A 9,377-nucleotide genomic window follows, 5' to 3' on the forward strand; every position below is an offset into this window, starting at 1 on the left:
GATAAAGTATCCCAATCTAGGTATGCCTACTATACCACTGTTCCCTGGTTTGAACTTGCATTCTAAGCTTGTACTAGTACCATTACTGCTGGGCTATTGTACCAATGACCTGCTAAATTGGGCTCTGAGTTGTGCTGCAGCTAAGGTACGAAAAAATATCTAAGGCTTTTCAGTTCTGCATATGCTAGTTATACTCCCTTTTCCTGCCATGAGACAGACCTTTTCTGAAGGTCCTCCAAGGTATTTTGAGTTGGAAAGTTTCTTTATTCTATTTTTGTGGGTTCAGACACTTTATGGTCTTTTTGTAGGCTTCATTTAAAGTTGTTTCAGTAAGAGGTCTGGGAGCATCCCGGCTTCATGCTGTTATCTTGAATCTGTCCAGAATGTTCCTTCCAGTGAGATATTTCATATTATCTTCTATTCTTTTCTTTCTTTTTATTTTGTTTTATTGGTTTTTGATTTTTCATGAAGTCATTAGATTTCATATGCTCAATTATAATTTTTAAGAAATTATTTTCCTCAATGAGCTTATGTGCCTTCTTTTTCATTTGTCTAATTCTACTTTATAAGGAGATATTTTTCTTTAATAAATTTTTGTGCTTCTTTTAGTTAACCAATTCTTCATTTTAAAATGGTATGAGAGAGAACAAGAGGACATCTTTTCTAACTACTCTCTTGGCTTGTACTCTGGTCTGTGAGTGATCACAAGTATACTTTTCTTCCCTGGAACTAAGAGAAGAATCTTCTTTCACACACAGCAGGTCACATGAACACTGCTGCATTATTCCTCCTCTTTGCCCTGGAATTGTTACCCAAGACTATAGCCCAGAATCAGAGTATGAGAAAAGTAACAATTTCCTGCCTCACTACTAGCAAAAAAAAAAAAAACCCTGAGAGTCTCTTTCTGTCTAGTTGTTTGACTTGATTTCTGTTGGGGGGCTAAGAACTTAAGCAGTTGACCTTGATGATGATGATTCTGTGGGTCTTAAGTCTTCTTCTGGTTTCCTGCAACAGCTTCTGTGCTCAGTCTGCTTGCTCTGAAATATACTCCTTTCTTACCCAGGTTTGACAGACTTTTCCTTGCTGAATTTGGTGTCTAGGCATTAAGAGGTAAAAACCACATGCAAACTATTACAAGCCCCAGAAAATAAATTAAATATCATGGAGCTATTATCAAAGAAGATTTGTTACCTTCTTTCTTAAATTATAGAAAGGTTTTGAACATAATAACCCAGAGATAAAAGGAATTAGGATTTCAACCGAGACATTTACCTAGCAAAGCTGAGAATAATCTTTTAGGGGAAAAATATGTATACTTGATTAAATAGAAGATTTTTCAAGCATGAATAGGAAATGTGATTTTCAAACCAAAGACTCAACAATAGCAAGAAAGATAATAAGGTTTAATAAAGTTAAATAACTTAAATACTTACATGGAAAGATGATATTTTTAACTCCTAAGAACATTATGATTAATATTAAGGCTGTTGGAAAAAACAGACAGAGGCATCTTACAGGTGTGAGCTTACTTAGATGCAGTGATTGCTAAAATAAAATTATATTAAATTAAAGCATGAGAAAAGGGTACTGGGAAAAGAGGAAGGAAGAAAAACAATGGTTAAATTACTTTAGAAAAAAGAGATGCAAAATATATTTTAGAGTAGAAGAGAAATTGGGAGGAAAGCAAGCAGTAATTGAACTTTATTCTCATTGGAACTGACTCAAAGAGGGAATTACATACACACTCAATTGTGTAGATGAATCTACACTAACCTATAGGAAATAGAAGGGAAGGAGTTCAAGAAAAGAAGATTTCAGTAGGGAAAGAGGATATGGGGAGTTCACATCCAAAAATATTTTAAGGAAGAATAAGGTGAAAGAAGAGAAAGAGAAGTATAAAATAGATAGGAAAGAGGGAAACATACAGTAACCAAAACTGGGGAAAATTATTCAGCAAATTTCTCTGATAAATATTTCATTCTCAAATATATAGATAACTGAGAATACAAGTCATTCCTAAAAATTGTTAAAAATGGTAAAAACATATAAACAGGTTTTCAGTTGAAGTAATCAAGGCTATCCATCCATCCATCCATCCATTCATCCATACATTCATCCATCCAACCATCCATCCATTGACCTACCCATCTATTATCTATCTATCTATCTATCTATCTATCTATCTATCTATCTATCTATCTATCCATCTATCTAATCTAATCTATTCTACATGGGGATAAACATAGATAAAGATATAGATATAGTTATAGCTATGTGTAGAGGACCAAGGTGAGTGGAACTCTCACCCTGATGGCTGAACAGACCATCTCAGTAGAAGGAGCCTGCTCTCTGGCCTGGATTGGTTCCCCAACCCCCAGGAAGCTAAGCAGTTATGACCCACATGATATGCCAGAACTATCAGCACTGCCTGGGAACAAAGAAGTACACTGTGTTCTTAGGGGATTAGATAAGGAAGGGATCTGGTGATTTTATTTTTGCGTATAAGCTGGTGCATATCTCAGTAAAGCAGACTCTCTTTTCCAACTCTTCAGAGTCCCGTCTCTTGGTTTATTAGACAGCCTTCTGTCAAGTAACTCTTTCCTCTCTTGGCAATGCCCTCAGCACCTGGTACCCAACATGGGGCCCTGAAAGCAGACTGAGGGCGGTGTCGTGAGCCCATCTTGGTTTCACCTGAAGGTCCCCCTTGTTCCTGAGGATGACCAGGGATATTAAATAAGGTAAGGGGAAGGTTTGGACAAGCCACTTTTCGGTTACTTTCACTTTCTTCCCAAACAAGGAAGTAAAAAATATGGGGCAAGTCCAAATTAACCAGCCTAGCCAAAGAGACAAGAGAAAGTTCTTTTAAAATTGTTAAGACACCAAGGACTTATAGTCCCAAGAGACTAGAAAAACGAATTCCTAGATAGAGATCACATTCCCCTGTCTACCCAAGGAGGGATCTTTGAACCCAGAAAAAAAGTGAAGGTGGTTGGGGAACAGTTTTCAGAATATTTCTCATCAGTAGGATCTGACAATTTCCCTGTTCAATGTTTCTAATTATATAATGTCATAAATCTATGTCTAATGAACCTGTTCATTATAGAGAAGTCCATAGATTCAATGCAGGGACACAGGGCAAAGAGGAAGGAGGAGAGTCAAGATAAGTGGCCTCAGAGACAGATAAAACAGCCAAAGGAGTATAACAGGAGGTAGTGTCAAAGCAACTGAGCTTATTTACACCACTGCTCCTCTGTTGTCCTGCTGCCCCTCCTTACAACAACATGCAGCCTTCCATACATCAAGTGGAAAAGCCAAGAAAAAATAGAGAACAGACACCCCAGGCAGGACCCTTAGACAGGCCCAGAAAAAGGGAGAAGAGACCTGAGATCTAGGGCTCCACATGTATCTGTTCTTAGAGACAGATGACCCTAACAAACCATGACAACAGTTTAGGAATTATGAGCCCCTTGATGTCAGAATGCTCCAGGAGGTTAAATAAAAGGTCTTCCGTTGATTATGGCCCTGCCTCCACATACATTAAAACTTTCCAGGTCCAAACGGCTTATTCTATTTTACTTCATCACGACTGGAGGCTGGTTGCTCAGATGTGTTTGGAACCGGGAGATTACATGCTCTGATGTTCCGAAATTCAAGAACAGTGTCAACAACAAACAGTTCAGAATGAACAATAGCAGGTTAACTTTAATTTTGAACAATTATCCAGCACAGGACAGTATCAGGCAGTGAATAGGCAATTGTACTATGAGGTGGCCAGATACCAATAAATGGCTCTATGTTTAACTAAGGCTTGGGCAGCTCTTCCAGGGAATGGAGATAAATGGCAATTTTTTTTGAAAATAATACAAGGAGTGCAAGAAAGCTTTGCAGACTTCCTTTCCCACCTCAAACAGGCCATTCTTAGAGCAATAGGTGAAGGAACCAGCTGCAGGCATTTTGATTATACAGTTAGCTAGGGAAAATTGCAACAACAATTGCAAAAGGGCATTAGGAGGCAGTAAAAAGGATATCAAAGTAGAAGACATGATTCAGAAGTGTTCCTCTGCAGGCACCAATGCCTTTTATGTGGATTTATTGGGGAGAAAAATGGGGTTATGAATCTTGATATAAGGCAAAGAGGAAGTGGAAATAAGGAAGACCAAAAATGTTATAATTGCAGCAAGCAAGGACACTTTCAAGCACAATGAAGACAAAAGAAATGAGGTAAGGAGGAAGTTATTAGAGCAGGATCCACACGCCCTAAGACCCGCATGCCCTTAATCTGGGAATGGTGTTTCATTTATCGACATATACTTTGAAGCCCAGTGCTATCCATTCCCGAGAAATGAAAGCCCATCAAGAAAACTGGGGAATGGTGACTGCTCTAGGCACTACTCCTACTCTACAACAGCAATACATACAACAAACCCCAGAAGAACAGTAGACATGGAATCCAATACCAACCTCCATGTGGTAACTGTCCCCATTTATGCTGCTGAAGAGGTATACAGGCAGGCCCATATTTATTATCTCCATGTGGGACATACCTCTGTTTCCATTACATACAATGAGAATTTTGTTAGCTCCATCTAAAGTGTCCCCCTAGATTTGGCAGAATGGAGGAAATTATCCATAGAGTAATGGTTAGCAACCCATTAGGAAAATAATTAACAATAAGTATAGGTGACCCTGTAGCATCCAGTCTTCTCATTAACTTTTCAAGAGGAACAATGCAACATGCTAGATTGGAGAGATAGAGAAGCAAGAATTACTAGGAACAAATGCTTTAAACAACAATATATATTGGACCTAAGTTGTAAAAAAATTCTCAATCTCTATTAACCATTAACATGCCATTAACTGACCTTATTGATGCAGGGGCTGAGAAAACAGTCATTTGCAAGACACAGTGACCAAAGGATTAGTCACTCCACCATATGGCATACAAATGATTGGGGTGAGTACAGTTCCTTCCCCTGAGATAAGCATTTGGAAGTTAACATGGGAGTATGAAGGAAAAGGAAGTACTATACAACCTTATGTGTTACTAACCCTGCCTGTTACCTTACAGGATTGTGATATACTGAGACAAATGAGGTTAACACTCACTATACAGGATTTCTGATGGGGAGGTCACTGACTCATGACCTCTATATCTTACACCCATACCATTCACATCTACATTGATAACATAGAAAAATGATCAAGCCATATGGGTGGAGTAATGGCCTTTAACCACAGAGAAAATTGAGGCCCTTACTAATATAGTCCATAGACAGCTTAGCCAAGAACATATTGTGGAATCAAATAGTCCTTGAGACTCTCTAGGTTTTGTTATTAAGGTAAATGGAAAATGCTCGCAGACCTGAGATAGGTCAATGCCCAAATAGAACCTATGGAGACTCTTCAACCTGGATTTCCATCTCCAAATATGATCAGCAAGGGATGGAAATTTTGAATTATTGATATTAATGATTGCTTTTATTCCATTCCTGTCACCCTTCAAGATGTCTGATGTTTTGCCTGTTCTATACCATCTACCAATTTACAAAGTCCTTTTAAAAGATATCAGTGGAGTCACTTAGAAGAAAATAAAAGATAACAGTGGAAAGGATTCATAGTCCCCTAGGGTAGGGGAAAAATAGCCTAACTATGTGTCAATCTTTTTGGTTGGAGTAGCTGAGAGGATAGGGACAGCCATCATAAAGAATCAAGCCAATGATATTACTCAATTATTTCAATTTGTTCAAGAAACTATTAGACAGGGGTCACATCTTATGTATGTCCTTCATTTAAATTCTTACACGGTTCTACCAGGCCCACTCACTGATGGGAATCACTTAGCAGATTCCTCCTAAACACTTACAGCATGGAAAGCCAATCACACACACAGCAAATTTCACCAATCAGATTGATACTTACACAAATAATTACAAATCACCAGGAAAGAAAGCCAGAGACTTTGTTAGGGAATGCACAAAATGTGTCCCATTTACTTCTGTTCTATGCCTTCATCATCCCAGTAATCCTCTAGGACTCCATCCCAATCACATCTGGCAAATGGATGTCACTCATATATCACAGTTTGGCTGCTCTCAATATGTTTATGTCTTAGTTGACACATTCTCATTCTTTACCATTGCCATGGCACTCAATGGAGAAGCCATTAAACATGTTTTCACACACTTATTACACTGCTTCTCTACCACTGGAATCTCATTACAAATAAAAAGATATAATGGCCCAGCTTATATCTCACAGGCTTTTGACACATTCTGTCAAAATTACAACAAGTTGGATCTGGAATTATATACATTAAATTTTCTCTCATGTAACACTTCAGGAGTTACTCTAACTGATCAACACTTTTTAGTTAAAAAAAAAAAAAGAAGTAACAAACAAGAAAAAACCCTATGACTCCAAAAAGGACCCTGATATTTCTGGGAACAAACAGGTTATGTGGGAAAATTTAGCTACTAATGCCTGACGGGGGCCAGGAGGTGGCAAGGATTTGTTTGTGCTGCCCCAGGTAATGGCAAACCAGCAGCATGGGTCCCACAGAGAGCTTTTTGTCTTTACCAAATGTGTCTGAGGACTATAGCTACAATGGAGACAGAGAAGAAGATTCCCTGCAAGGAGGCTCAGGACACAAAAAAACATGAGTGATAGAACAAACCAGAAACTATGCTTGCTACTCTTATCTATGTCAGCAATGAATAAGCTGGCTCAATGAACAGAGACATCGGAAGGCCATTGGGCTTATTGGAGCAATCCTCCATGGCTATTCCTAGTCATGTGGGAGGATACCTCAGTACCCATAGTAATGATTGGTCCAAAGACATTGGAGCCCATATCTTGTCCCTCTTTAGAAAATATCACTATAGCTGACCCTATTGGGTTCAATCATAGAGGTGTATCTACCGGGCCCCCAAGATGTTTTTCCCTAGTTGAGTTGATTCCTGATCCATGTATCCCCTTACTAAATGTAACTCACATGCTCCAGGTGGTACATACCTTTGAAACCTATGGTTCCCTTTACTTTAATCTAACTATAAACAGTCCTAAAGTCATGGCCAGGCATCTACCACTTCCACCTTGTCCAAATATTACATTTATGTTTTGGACATTAAAACATAGGTACCCCCACAATGATTGAGTTCTGTTTCACCCATGCTCAGGAATATAAGTTATGGCAAGAAGCAAGTCATAAAGCAAATGGCATGAATTCCATGATTTCTGCACTCATTGGGACTTGGGTGAACAATAGGTCCATGCACAGGGATTGGAAAAACTCATATGGACTATACAAACCCACAAAAATCAACAGCATATCTGGAAAGTATTTGTCACTACTGGTAACATCACAATTCTTCATGATTATACAGAGTATGTACACACCAATGAAGCAATACAGATGAGTATCATGGCATGTCTCCCTAAGAATTATTGGTACCTGGTAAGGAATATCTTCATTGAAAACAAACAATTGGGGAAACTTTGGAATATCATGTGGATGAATTATGAAATTGTTCAGTGTATAAATAACTCTTTAGTTGCTAACAAACAAGTAATTATACTAACACAAACTCCTTCTACCCTCTTACTTTTCCAAACATCAGGTTGGTATCAAGCTCCATCTGATCGCATCCTTGTTCAGCTAACAAAAAGAAGAAGATGTAAAAGGTCCATTTCATGCATCTTCCTAGAAGTTATTTTGCTTGCTTCAATCTTAGCTTCTGCCACCTCAGTAGCAGTATCAATGATGTCCTTACAGATGGGAGCAAAAAGTATGAATTTTGTTATAGAACTGCAAAGAAATGTCTAAGAAGGTCTACAGAATCAAGACAGTATTAAGAAGGACTTATTCATCTTGATTGACAGCATGAAGAAAGTAGTGCTTGCAGAAGGCAATGAGCTTGTTCTGTTGTAATATAGATTAAATATGAAATGTGATTATATATATGTACCCCTTTGTGTTACCCCAGTGAAATATAATACATCTGATTATGATTGGGATAAAGTTAAAAACTATTTAATGGGAACATTTGGAAACAGCTCTATAACTTTAGATATATAATCATTGGATTATATCATTGCACTAATTGATAATTCATCTTTAAATGATGATTGTAGATTAAATTTTTGAGAATCTGTGTAATTCCATGAAAGAATTGTTTCCCATGCATTGGCTTTATACTTTATACTCCTTGCATGTTGCATTGTTCTACTGTGTTGTCATTGCTGGTACCTTGCCTTGAGCTCCATAGGAACAGAGTTGCACTTTTTTAAGTTTCAACAAAAGAAAGGGGGAGATGTAGAGGACCACAGGTGAGTAGAACTCTGAGTGGGATGGCTGAGTAGGCCCTCTCAGTGGAAGGAGACTGCTCTTTGGCATGAATCAGTTCCACACTCTCCCCACTCCCACCCCTAGGAAGCTAAGCAGTTATGACACATTATATACCAGAATTAAAAACATGGCCTGGGAACAAGGAAGTATTCAATGTTCTTAGAGGATCAGATAAGGAAGGGACCTGGTGATTTACTTTTTTTATATAAGCTGTCACACCTCTCAATAAAGCAGAGTCTGTTTTCCATCTCTTCAGAGTCCCATCTCTTCAATTATTAGACAGCTTTTGGTCCCATAACTCTTTCCTCTCTTTGCTGCTGATCAGTGGGGTCCCCAGTAGCTATGTATATATGAAAAATATTCAAAATAACTTAATTAGAGAATTATAAGTTAAAACAATTCTGATACTACTTCAGATCTGTCAGATTACCTAACATGACAAAAAAAGACAATGACAAATGTAACTGGGACACTAAAGCATTGTTAGTAGAATTATTAATAGATCTAACCATAAAGCAAAAAGATACTATGCTCAATGAGGTTATAAATCTGTGTATACTCTGACCCAGAAGTACAGTTACTAAGTACATATCCCAAAGAAATTAAAGTATTAAAAAGAGCAGGATGGGAAAAAAAAAGTGGGGGCAGAACCAAGATGGAGACAGGAAAAGAATCTCTCTTAGGTTCTCTCTCTCTCTTTCTCTCTCTCTCTCTCTCTCTCTCTCTTATATATATATATAAAAAAACATATATGATATGTACATATATATATATAATATTTCAAAACACATAAAATAATGAATCTAACTAAATTTTTGAGAAACAGAGAAACAGAACCCACAGAGGGATCCAGTGAGGTAATTCTCCAGCCCAAGTTAACCTGGCAAACAGTGGAAAGGCTCCATCCATGGGTAAAAGGGGCAGCCCGCCAGAGTGAAGGAACTTCAGCCTCCTGGAGGCAGTCTCAGGGCACCTGGGAGCCACAGCTCATGGCAGAGGGGGCAGTTTCGTGACCTACACTCCAGGGAGCACT

The 9,377-nt window shown here is 38.2% G+C and overlaps 1 long non-coding RNA gene across 1 annotated transcript; it reads left to right on the forward strand.

Annotated features, from left to right (window-relative positions):
* The first annotated feature begins 2,539 nt into the window (after nt 1–2,539).
* On the forward strand, nt 2,540–8,200 carry LOC141515133 (uncharacterized). Its single transcript, XR_012476223.1, has 3 exons — nt 2,540–2,738; nt 4,876–4,954; nt 7,617–8,200. It is a non-coding gene; the product is annotated as an uncharacterized LOC141515133 (long non-coding RNA).
* Nucleotides 8,201–9,377: the final 1,177 nt, after the last annotated feature.

This window comes from Macrotis lagotis, chromosome 1 (genome assembly GCF_037893015.1).
Source record: "Macrotis lagotis isolate mMagLag1 chromosome 1, bilby.v1.9.chrom.fasta, whole genome shotgun sequence".
Taxonomy (NCBI): domain Eukaryota; kingdom Metazoa; phylum Chordata; class Mammalia; order Peramelemorphia; family Peramelidae; genus Macrotis; species Macrotis lagotis.